The sequence below is a fragment of the Ovis aries genome, chromosome 3, assembly GCF_016772045.2.
Source record: "Ovis aries strain OAR_USU_Benz2616 breed Rambouillet chromosome 3, ARS-UI_Ramb_v3.0, whole genome shotgun sequence".
NCBI classification, from domain to species: domain Eukaryota; kingdom Metazoa; phylum Chordata; class Mammalia; order Artiodactyla; family Bovidae; genus Ovis; species Ovis aries.
In genome coordinates this window covers 205,946,808-205,959,927 of record NC_056056.1, presented here as the reverse complement: position 1 = coordinate 205,959,927, position 13,120 = coordinate 205,946,808, and the positions used below count along the sequence as shown (strand labels likewise).

Genomic DNA, 13,120 nt, shown 5'->3' with positions numbered 1-13,120 from the left:
AGGAAAAGTTGTTTTGAACATCATGGAAAACAGAATTTAGGGGAAGTTTCCTTCTTTTACGTTAAGGATAAAGAATCTGGGTATATCCTTATACACCGGCATTTACAGAAATGTTCTTGTTGAGGTGTCTATGTGAGTTTACAAATTTTAAAAGGGGGTTGATCTTTTGTAGAAGCAAAGAGGCTCATTGCAAACAGTGAAAAAAGATTTTTGAAAAGTGTCATTTTATTCTGGCTCCTATAACAAAATACCACAGGCTGGGTAGCTTATAAGCAACAGAAATGTATTTCCCACAGTTCTGGAGTGTGGGATTCCAAGATAAAAGTACCTGAATGATCCTGTTTTGTTAAGAGGATTCTTCTTGGTTTGCAGCCAGAGCCTTCTCAACATGTTCTCACATAGTGGAAGGGGCTCGAGATCTGTCTAGAACCTCCTTTGTAAGGAAAGAATCGCATTCGTGAAGGTTCCACCCTCATGACTTAAGCATCTCTCAAAGGTCCTAATTCCTAATATATCATTTTGAGGTTAGGATTTTAACATATGAATTTTGGGGTGATACAAACATGCAGATCCTAGTAGTCTCCTAAAATCTTTAGTTTTCACATGATGGAATGGATTGGGAAACCAATGTTTCTTACATTTTAATTTTCATTTTAATTCCACATAGTAATGATATTTACAAATGACTGTTTAGGTTAGAAAACTATTTGGAGGAACTCCTTCATTAAATAAATTGCTTTTAATGTGCATTTGCTCTCTAAATATTGCAATGTCTCACACCTCCAGATTGGAGAGTACACTCTTCCCAAGAAGAGAGAAAGCACAGAATACAGAGAGTTGTGCTTTTAGCAGAGTGAGAACAGATGTCTGGGAAAGAGTCCAGCTTTCATGGCAGTCACTAGCATGTTGCGTTTTCCTCTATAGATTTCAAGTTCTTGATGAGATTGAAGATGATGCTTGTGCCTTAATAACAAAGAAGGGGTGTTGTTTTTTTTTTTTTTTTTCTGAAAAGTGCCTCATTCAGAATTACTGGATTTGTCAAGGTGTCATTCCTTCATCTACACACAATGACCTCTGAATTGATCACAGGTATAAATCTTCCTGTTTAAAAAAATTATACATTTTTGTGGAAACACTTTGTTTCTACAACAAATATTATGTGATAGTGCTGATAATAGTGTGGATGTGGGTCACTACCCATCAAGGCAATCAGCCTTGAGTTCTTGACTCTACCTGAGGACTGAAATGACATTTTCATAGTCATCTCTCATGAACGATACTAGCTGTTTCAGACAGAAACTACTGCTTTGTCTCCTCAAGAATTCTCTTCCTACACCTTGCTTTCACCATTAATGGAAAAGATTTTACTTTTTCAAAGACAAGCCACTGGATATTACATTTTCGAATTTTCTACCATTGAATCTACACGTTTGTCTGTGTCTTGTCTGTCACTTTTTTTCTCTCCATTTCCAAAAAAAAAAAAAAAAAAAAAGCCACACTTCTTTCTATCTAAATCAGATCTCCAAGTCTATGGTCAGGATTGCATCCACTTAATTTTTTTCAAGGAGATCCCTTCCTTGATTCTGTCTTCTTTACCCTCTCTCTTCTTATGCCTTCCTTTACAAGAAAATTGTTCATTAACCACATGCGTCTTTTGGTTTCCACCCAGTTTTCCTCATCCCTTTTAAGTCAAATTTCCTACAAATTTTTATGCTTGCCTTCCTCTTTCTGTTTCTCGGTCCACATTCTATAATGTAGTTTCTGCTTTTCCTACTATTGCACTGAAGTGTTCTCTCCACACTTTTGACAAAATACAGTCAGGACTGTTTACTTTCACTTTATCTCTCAGCAGTGTTGCTCATTGTTGACCCGGCATTCATTTTTGAAATATTTTTTAACTTTAGCATCTATGATGCAAAGTTTTCTTGAAATTCTCTCTACCTCTCCAACTATTCCTCCTCAGTATTTTCTGCAACATCTATTCTCTCGTCTGATCTCTTAAATAATGATATTCCTCAGAGTTCTTGAGGGTCCTCTATTACATGAAAATATTGGCTGAACTCATCCAGTCTATAACTTCAATTGCTATCAATTTATTTTATTTTTAGATAATTTTTATTGACATGTAGTTGATTTACAATGTGCTAGTTTCAAGTGTACAGCAAAGTGAATCAGTTATCAGTTCAGTTCAGTTCAGTTCAGTTGCTCAGTCATGTCCGACTCTTTGTGACCCCATGGACTGAGGCATGTCAGGCTACCCTGTTCATCACCAACTCCCAAAGCTTGCTCAAACTTATGTCCATCAAGTCAGTGATGCTATACAACCGTCTCATCTTCTGTCATCCCCTTCTCCTCCTGCCTTCAATGTTTCCCAGCGTCATGATCTTTTCCAGTGAGTCAGTACTTTGCATCATGTGGCTAGAGTTTCAGCTTTATCATCAGTCCTTCCAGTGAATATTCAGGACAGATTTCCTTTAGGATTAACTGGTTTGATCTTGCAGTCCAAGGGACTCTCAAGAGTCTTCTCCAACACCACACTTAGAGTTATACATATACTCATTCTTTTTTTAAAGAGTCTTTTTACATACAGGTCATTACAGAGTATTAAGTAGAGTTCCTTGTTCTATACAGCAGATTCTTATCAGTTATACATATAAAACAACTAATTTTATATGTAGTTGTGTGTATATGTTGGGGCTTCCCTGGTAGCTCTGTCATAAAGAATTTGCCTTCAATACATGCAGATTTGACCGCTGGGTCAGGAAGATCCCCTAGAGAAAATCCAGTCCAGTATTCTTGCCTTTGAAACCCCATGGATGGAGCAGCCTGGCAGGCTACAGTCCTTGGGGTCACAAAAGAGTCGGACACGACTGATCTACTAGACAAGGGTGTATATGTCAGCCACAGTCTCCCCAATTCATTGACCACTCCCAAACCCATACTTCTAGCCCAGACCTTATTATAGAGGATTGCCCATTGGACATCTCTGTATACATCTACATCTCAAGACCCGTCAACTAATGAACTTAAACAGATTAGCTTAGTGGATTGGTAGCAACATGCTCACTCTAGTTCAAGCCAGAACTTTTGGAGTCAACCACGACTTCTTCCTTCTTCTCTCTCTCAATATTCAAAAATTCATTTAAACCCTGTCAATTTTATCACAGGATTATTTCTGGAGTCTGTCTCTATACAGACTTTATTAATCACCCAGTCATCTTCGATTATTGCTCTAGCTTTTCTGTCTGCTGCAGTCCATTCTCCAAGTTGTCATCATGGTTTAGATTCTTTGAACCTCACATCCCCCACATTACTCACTACCTAATTTCCTTCAGTGGCTTTTCACTGTTTAAACCTTTCACCAACTTCTCCAGCCACTCTTTATTCCTCCCCCAGCTCCATGCTGGTAATGATGCAAGCACACTAATCCTGTTTCAGTTCCTCAAATGTGGCATGCTGTCTTTTGCCTCTAATCTAATCATATGTTTGCCTCAGCTCAACAAACACTGTTCCCTTTCTCACTCTTCTGTTCAACTCTTCCTTATTTTTCAGGTCACCAGTGAAATGTCATTTGCAAGAAAATACTTCTGTGACTATTGTCCACTCCAGGCTAAACTGTAAGGATTTCATATATATTTTCGTAGTTCCCTGTGCTGATTTTAATCTTAACATTTAAAATCTTTTTTTTTTCTTAACCATTGTTTAATTATTCATATTTCTTCATGTGCTGTAAACTCTGTAAAGTGAATAATCCTCATCATTGTGCGAACAAGATGTGTGATTCATACTGGTAGATAAGTACTTTTTATGTTGCTGCTGCTACTGCTGCTAAGTCACATCAGTCGTGTCCGACTCTGTGTGACCCCATAGACGGCAGCCCACCACGCTCCTCTGTCCATGGGAGTTTCCAGGCAGTAGTACTGGAGTGGGGTGCCATTGCCTTCTCCAACTTTTTATGTTATCAAGTATGTATTTGCTACATGTTCCCCAGCATCATTTTTACTAGTTAGGCAGAGCTTCCCCTAGTTTTGATAAACAAAACCTGCATACAGAGAAATAAAGTCACTGCTGGTTTTTTATTTTTCTTTTTTAATAAATATCAGTGTTAGATTTACAGACTAATAAATAAAAATTTCCAGGTTTCTTGCTTGTTTGTGCTTTTAACCAAGAGGCTTGGAGCTGAGAGATTACTAATGTTTGCTGATTGACTTTAAATTCACCAACAGAACTATTTTAAGATCTTGGATCCATTAACAACAAAATTTAAAGATTATAAAAAAATTTTAAAATTTTATTTCAAATTCATATGTATAAACAGAAATAATTATAGCTTTGTAGGGAAAGAAATATAAAATGTTCAACTCAAAAAATTTAAATGCAAAGAGCATAAAGCCATGCTTACTTAGTATAATAAGTGCAAAAATATGTACCGTTTTATTAACATGAACATTTGAGAAATGTCAAAAAAAATGATAAACGTTACAATTGAAGGGAAGAGGAGAAAGATTAAGAGATCTGAGGATCTCTTGTTTCAGTGATTTTTGAAACACTGATTTTGATGTAAATGTTACTAGTACAGCCACTTTGGAGAACAGTGTGGAGATTCCTTAAAAAATTGCAAATAGAACTACCTTATGACCCAGAAATCCCACTTCTGGGAATACACACCGAGGAAACCAGAATTGAAAGAGACACATGTACCCCAATGTTCATCGCAGCACTGTTTATAATAGCCAGGACATGGAAACAACCTAGATGTCCATCAGCAGATGAATGGATAAGAAAGCTGTGGTACATATACACAATGGAGTATTACTCAGCCGTTAAAAAGAATTCATTTGAATCAGTTCTGATGAGATGGATGAAACTGGAGCCGATTATACAGAGTGAAGTAAGCCAGAAAGAAAAACACCAATACAGTATACTAACACATATATATGGAATTTAGGAAGATGGCAATGACGACCCTGTATGCAAGACAGTGAAAGAGACACAGATGTGTATAACGGACTTTTGGACTCAGAGGGAGAGGGAGAGGGTGGGATGATTTGAGAGAATGACATTCTAACATGTATACTATCATTTGAATTGAATCGCCAGTCTATGTCTGACGCAGGATGCAGCATGCTTGGGGCTGGTTCATGGGGATGACCCAGAAAGATGTTATGGGGAGGGAGGTGGGAGGGGGGTTCATGTTTGGGAATGCATGTAAGAATTAAAGATTTTAAAATTTAAAAAATAAAAAATTAAAATGGTAAAAAAAATAAAAAAATAATAAAATATGAAAGAATTAGTCTGCACGTTGAGTATTGCCTTGGAAAGAAAATGAAAGTCACTCAGTTGTGTCCGACTCTTTGCTGTCCGACTCTTTGTTTGTTGTCTGTCAGACTCTTTGCTGTCCATCCGACTCTTTGCTGTCTGACTCTGTGACCCCATGGATTATACAGTCCATGGAAATCTCCAGGACAGAATGCTTGAGTGGGTAGTCTTTCCCTTCTCCAAGGATCTTCCCAACCCAGGGATTGAACCCAGGTCTCCCGCATTGTGGGCGAATTCTTTACCAGCTGAGCCACAAGGGAAACCTGAAAATACTGGAGTAGGCAGCCTATCCATTCTCCAGCAGATCTTCTCCACCCAGGAATTGAACCAGGGTCTTCTGCACTGCAGTCTAAGTATTGTCTTCAGTTCAGTTCAGTTCAGTCGCTCAGTCGTGTCCGACTCTTTGCGTCCCCATGAATTGCAGCACGCCAGGCCTCCCTGTCCATCACCAACTCCCGGAGTTCACTCAGACTCACATCCATTGAGTCAGTGATGCCATCCAGCCATCTCATCCTCTGTCATCCCCTTCTCCTCCTGCCCCCAATCCCTCCCAGCATCAGAGACTTTTCCAATGAGTCATCTCTTCACATGAGGTGGCCAAAGTACTGGAGTTTCAGCTTTAGCATCATTCCTTCCAAAGAAATCCCAGGGCCGATCTCCTTCAGAATGGACTGGTTAGATCTGCTTGCAGTCCAAGGGACTCTCAAGAGTCTTAGATCACACCAAAAACACAACTCCAAGAAGATAAGAGAATCAATAACTAAAATCTTACTAGTAAGCTACCCATAAGTATTGACTTACTATTCTGGGAACATATGTCCATAGATATCACATATTAATGGAGTTCATATTCCCATTTCCAAGTGAGACCTCTTTTTTTTTTTCAGCAAATTGAATGATAAGGTTTGAAGATTTATTAACAACTCTTGCTGTTGAGTCACTTAAATCCTGTCTGACTCTTTGTGACCCCATGGACTGCAGCACACCAAGCTGCATGTGGTTCTCCAGGCAAGAATACTGGAGGGGACTGCCATTTCCTTCTCCTAAGTGATTCCTCTCAAGTCAAATGCAGTGTCACGTGTTCACCCTCATGCAATGATGAAGTTATATTTCTCATTTTTCTCCATTTATATTCAGTAGTGTTGAACACTTTGGGTTTCCCATTAATCACTGTAAAAATTAGCATGTTACTTTCCTGCTTTGTTTATGCTTATTAGTATATAATACATATATACATGTGTATCTTTATATTTACATGCATATGCATTAAAGTATAATAAAAATTATAATCAAGGATAAAAAAGTTTTCACGCTTAGAAGTTGGCTTCTCATAATTTGAGAAATTAAATGTCCAATCCTAACCATATTTATCTATTATTGCCCCCAGTGGACATGTGAGAGAATATTTGTGACTTTATTAAAAAAACACCAAAACTCTCAATTTGTTTTTACAAAGTAACAACTTTATTTTAATACTAATTCATACACTTAGGGCAGTCTTTGAAAAAATCTAAGTCACTAAGTAATGAAAGAGCATTAGGTCCCATAAAGCCATGAGTCATACAAAGGGATTTTTTGACATTGTTACTCTATTGTTAGAGAAGGCTGATACAATGACCATATAATTTTTTAAATTATAACTTGAAACAGTGTGTTTTTCTATTTGATTTTGGACACTCCAGTATTAGAAGGCTTACAGGTCTAATATGTGAGTATTGCAGCATCTATATCCTAGAAAATATGCATCGTTCTCATTTTGTGCTTCTGCAAATATGTGTGAACAGATTTATGTGTCTGAAGTTAAACTGTTGCTGCACTGGTGCTCTCAGAGGCCCAGATTCAGCTCTCTGACCAAACCAAAATGACCTTAAACTTCACCTAAAAAACAATAAGTACTATAGAAGCAAATGATGTTTTCACTGGGCAGATAATTGTCATCTTTGCCACCACACACTTTTCCTCTTTTTGTCATGTGAGCTTACACCTGAGGTCTGTGCACCTCTGTCTGCATCCGAGTCACATACCAGCCCAGACTCTCTCCTGAATTCTAGAACTGTACATCCCACTTCCTGTGAAGCATTTCCCCCTGGAATTCTGCCACCTCCTAAAATTCAGTAATTCCAAAATATCCTTTTCCTGCTGTGTCAGTTAGTAACCCCACTGTTCCTCTGATTGACTTCCTAAAGGGAAACATGGAATTTATTATTTTTTTTTAACATCTATTCTTCATCTCATTGTCTGATATTTTCTGGGAGTTTATCTCTGAAAGAGTTTCTGAGTCACTTCACTCTTCTCTATTCTTCCTACCACAATTTCTGACACTGCTCTTATCATTTCTTCTTTCAATCAATTGAAAAGACTTTCAGATAATTTCTTGACCCATCAAGTATCTAGTATCTTTAGAGAAATAACCTAAAGGTACTAGAAGTTTAGAGCATCAGTTCCAAACTTCACTACTTCAGTTAGTATAGCAAATAATTCCCCCTGAATCTGGCCCTGGGTCTCCTTCCCTCTCTTCTTCCCTCCCTGACCCCCTCTCTCAGCTCCAAATCTTATTCTTTCCTCTCCCATTCTGGTGCTTCCAGACAATTATAGCTTCTCTATTTTGTAGCATTTGCTATCCTCATATATGCTTTTCACTCTGCTGCCAGTGTTTTTCCTGAAAATGTTCTTCCTTGAATATCTCCACTTTCGAAACTTGTCAATTAAAAAATATCTTCTCTAGGCACCTCTTTCTCAAATTTTGGACACTTTCTTTGTTGTGCTACCAGTGAACCTTGCATACTTCATATCCATTTGATATGGTAGTTCTTACACTGTTTGGTAATTCAATGTTTGAGGGTTCGTCTATTCAGTGTCTGCTTTTCTAAACAAATTATAGGCAATGCTAAGTTTCTTGTCCCATTTATTCTATTCTAGTTTTCAATTAAAATAATTTTATTTACTCCTGATACAGGAGAACAATTAAGTAATAATACAGCACCAGCTGTTAAAATTAAGACCTTAAGAACAAAGTCCTGAGTTTTCTAAGGAACCATACAATGCTTGGTTTTAATTAGGAAAGAGATTTTCTCTTTTTATCTTTTATGTGACTCTGTATGGTTCTTTCCCCTATTCATGTTGAGACTGAAATAATCAAACAAACATTTATAAACAATGGGAACGAGGAGAGAACACAGAGGAGAACAAAATGAGAATGAGGGTGAGAAGAGAGCTTAGAAAGATGGAAATTGATATGGTCGATAACAGAAGATGCAACAATGAGACTCTGCTAAGTTATTTTCCTAAATTCTTACAAGTCCAGTATGTGTTCTCTTTTTACAACTATTTAAATTTCTATCAATGAGTATACATGAAGCACCCATAGGATGCAGAACACAGATTTCACAATTATTTCAAGAAAACAATGTTTTACAAAGAGATATGGTTAACCTTGAGTAAACATGAAGATGATATCTATTTTCTCATACAGGGAGCAGTTTGCGCAGCAAGGTTTAAATCACTTCCTCACCTATCTGCACCCCCCCTCCCAAATTTGTACTATTCATGATGTCCATCGCAAAATAGGTCCTTGGCATTCACAAATAGCACTCTGCAAGTTCAGAATTGTTTACTCATCACCTTGATTCTGTCACATGACAGTCTGAATGTGAAATCTTTTTATTATTGTTTCATCTTTTCTTCTATGTGTTCAGTGTGTAAAAGAGATTCACTCAACGAGTAAGTCAACATGTTATGCACTATTCTTGTGTTGAACTACACTACATTACTCATGAGTGAATCTCATGAAGTTATGCAAATATTGCAAAACTAAAAGAAAATCAACTAGGACTGATAATGAAATTAACAGTAAAAATATCAGAATTCTTACTTAACAAAACAAGCAATTTTGAATGACATTAGTCAATTCATATTATTAAATCTCTTGAAATGGCATCTAAAATTTTCATACATATTTTAATGTATTTCCTATCAGATTTGATTCTAAAAGCAATTTGGAACTTTTAAATACACTGTGGCGTATATATCTTGAATGCCAAGAATCTAACAGATTTATAAAAATGGACTTAGAGGTTTTGAGTGAAATATCAATGAACATTTCTAAGCATGAATTTCATGTACATTTATATTAATATATTTATTTCTGAAGGAATAAAAATTACATTTTATGTAAAATATGTTAAATCTAGGGCGTCTTAACTTTTTGATGTGCATATGTCTGGTTTGCTGCAAATCTATTTTCTAACTAAATGGGTACTGTACACAGTTTTGTGTAAATAGGCACATTCACCAATCCCAATTATTTTAAACCTGAAACAAAACACAAAGGGGAAAAAAAGGGGGCCACAGAATGAGTGGATACTGAAGAAAATTATTGTCTGCTCTCAGATCTTATTCTAACCCAACATCATATTATTTGAATATAAAGCAAACTGAATTCATATGTTTTGCCTGTCCTAAAACATAGCTTTATAAACGGTATGGTCCATGGAATTCTCCTGACCAAAATACTGGAGTGGGTAGCCATTCCCTTCTCCAGGGGATCTTCCCAACCCAGGAATCAAACCCAGCTCTTCCACACTTGTAGGCAGATTTTTTGCCTTCTGAGCCACAAAGGAAGCCCGAGAATACTGGAGTGGATAGCCTATCTCTTCTCCAGGTGATCTTCCCAACCCACTAATCGAACTGGGGTCTCCTGCATTGCAGGTGGATTCTTTACCAGCTGAGCTACCAAGGAAGCCCTTAGACACTCAAAATATCAATAATCTATATGATGAAGAAGGGAAGGATCTATTGCCAAGTATATTTTAAACTTTGCATAATATTCTAATTATTTAACATCTTTGAAAACTGATTTTTCTTTCACCTGTATTATTATGGAACAATACATATTACACCTTTCACAGTTTCTGTACAGATTGGATGGTACATGATTATATGAAGCATTATTTGGAATATTATAGGCATTAAATAATTTGTATAATATCTTGTGTTGCCATTTTGTTTCCTGGGCTCATTTTTTCTCCATCAAAGGGAAACTTCTAGGAGAACGGTGTGTATGGATTATAACTCAAATCTCTCCATGATGGGAAAGGTTCTAAGCCCCAGTTTCAGGTGTGTCAGTTATATACTCAGGACTTACCAATCCTGGTTGTATAGCATTCCATCAATCCACTTCCAAGTCTGCTCTGGTTTTCGCCTCAACCAATCCAATATTGAAAATGGTCAAAAAAAAAAAAAAAAGAGAGAAAATGGTCAGAATATCTCCTCAGGAAATTCTTTAATAAAGAATATTTATAGAATAAATAGCAAATGCTGTCTTCTCCTGAAACTTTCTCTAAGTCATTATCAGTTCAGTTCAGGTCAGTTCAGTCACTCAATCATGTCTGACTCTCTGCGACCCCAAAATCGCAGCACGCCAGGCCTCTCTGTCCATCAGCAACTCCCAGAGTTCACTCACACTCACGTCCATCGTGTCAGTGATGCTACCCAGCCATCTCATCCTAGGTCGTCCCCTTCTCTTCCTTCCCCCAATCCCTCCCAGCATCAGAGTCTTTTCCAATGAGTCAACCCTTCGCATGAGGCGGCCAAAGTACTGGAGTTTCAGCTTTAGCATCATACCTTCCAAAGAAATCCCAGGGTTGATCTCCTTCAGAATGGACTAGTTGGATCTCTTTGCAGTCCAAGGGACTCTCAAGAGTCTTCTCCAACACCACAGTTCAAAAGCATCAATTCTTCAGTGTTCAGCCTTCTTCACAGTCCAACTCTCATATCCATACATGACTTCTGGAAAGACCATCGCCTTGACTAGATGGAGCTTAGTGGGCAAAATCATGTCTCTGCTTTTGAATATGCTATCTAGGTTGGTCATAACTTTTCTTCCAAGCAGTAAGCGTCTTTTAATTTCATGGCTGCAGTCACCATCTACAGTAATTTTGGAGCCCCCCAAAATAAAGTCTGACACTGTTTCTACTGTTTCCCCATCTATTTACCATGAAGTGATGGGACCAGATGCCATGATCTTCGTTTTCTGAATGTTGAGCTTTAAGCCAACTTTTTCACTCTCCTCTTTCACTTTCATCAAGAGGCTTTTTAGTTCCTCTTCACTTTCTGCCATAAGGGTGGTGTCATCTGCATATCCGAGGTGACTGATATTTCTCCTGGCAATCTTGATTCCAGCTTGTGTTTCTTCCAGTCTAGCGTTTCTCATGATGTACTCTGCATAGAAGTTAAATAAGCAGGGTGACAATATACAGCCTTGATGTACTCCTTTTCCTATTTGGAACCAGTGTGTTGTTCCATGTCCAGTTCTAACTGTTGCTTCCTGACCTGCATACAGATTCAAGAGGCAGGTCAGGTGATCTGTATTCCCATCTCTTTCAGAATTTTCCACAGTTTATTGTGATCCACACAGTCAAAGTCTTTGGCATAGTCAATAAAGCAGAAATGGATGTTTTTCTGGAACTCTCTTGCTTTTTCCCTGATCCAGCAGATGTTGGCAATTTGATCTCTGGTTCCTCTGCCTTTTCTAAAACCAGCTTGAACATCAGGGAGTTCAAGGTTCACGTATTGCTGAAGCCTGGCTTGGAGAATTTTGAGCATTACTTTACTAGCGTGTGAGATGAGTGCAATTGTGTGGTAGTTTGAGCATTCTTTTGCATTGCCTTTCTTTGGGATTGAAATGAAAACTGACCTTTTCCAGTCCTATGGCCAGTGCTGAGTTTTCCAAATTTGCTGGCATACTGAGTGCAGCACTTTCACAGCATCATCTTTCAGGATTTGAAATAGTTCTATTGGAATTCCATCACCTCCACTAGCTTTGTTTGCAGTGATGCTTTCTAAGGCCCACTTGACTTCACATTCCAGAATGTCTGGCTCTAGATGAGTGATCACACTATCGTGATTATCCGGGTCGTGAAGATCCTTTCTGTACAGTTCTTTTCTGTATTCTTGCCATCTTTTCTTAATATCTTCTGCTTCTGTTTGGTCCATACCATTTCTGTCCTTTGTTGAGCCCACCTTTGCATGAAATGTTCCCTTGGTATCTCTAATTTTCTTGAAGAGATCTCTAGTCTTTCCAATTCTGTTGTTTTCCTCTATTTTTTGCATTGTTTGCTGAAGAAGGCTTTCTTATCTCTTCTTGCTATTCTTTGGAACTCTGCATTCAGATGTTTATATCTTTCCTTTCCTCCTTTGCTTTTCACTTCTCTTCTTTTCACAGCTATTTGTAAGGCTTCCCCGGACAACCATGTTGCTTTTTTGCATTTCTTTTCCATGGGGATTGTCTTGATCCCTGTCTCCTGTACAATGTCACGAACCTCCACCCATAGTTCATCAGGCACTCTATCTATCAGGTCTAGGCCCTTAAATCTATTTCTCACTTCCACTGTATAATCATAAGGGATTTGATTTAGGTCATACCTGAATGGTCTAGCGGTTTTCCCTACTTTCTTCAATTTCAGTCTGAATTTGGTAATAAGGAGTTCATGATCTGAGCCACAGTCAGCTCCTGGTCTTGTTTTTATTGACTGTATAGAGCTGCTCCATCTTTGACTGCTGAGAATAGAATCAATCTGATTTCGGTGTTGACCATCTGGTGATGTCCATGTGTAGAGTCTTCTCTCGTGATGTTGGAAGAGGGTGTTTGCTATGACCAGTGCATTTTCTCGGCAAAGCCCTATTAGTCTTTGACCTGCTTCATTCCATATTCCAAGGCCAAATTTGCCTGTTACTCCAGGTGTTTCTTGACTTCCTACTTTTGTATTCCAGTCCCTTATAATGAAAAGAACATCTTTTGGGG

At 38.0% G+C, this 13,120-nt stretch overlaps 1 long non-coding RNA gene across 1 annotated transcript in view; it reads right to left on the bottom strand.

The window, feature by feature from the left end:
• LOC121819209 (uncharacterized) overlaps window positions 1-11,645 on the bottom strand; it is a 45,150-nt gene extending 33,505 nt beyond the window's left edge. Inside the window, exon 1 of the long non-coding RNA XR_006059446.2 lies at window positions 10,463-11,645. This is a non-coding gene — a long non-coding RNA (uncharacterized LOC121819209). The remainder of the gene's footprint in view (window positions 1-10,462) is intronic.
• Between the last annotated feature and the right edge of the window lie 1,475 nt (window positions 11,646-13,120).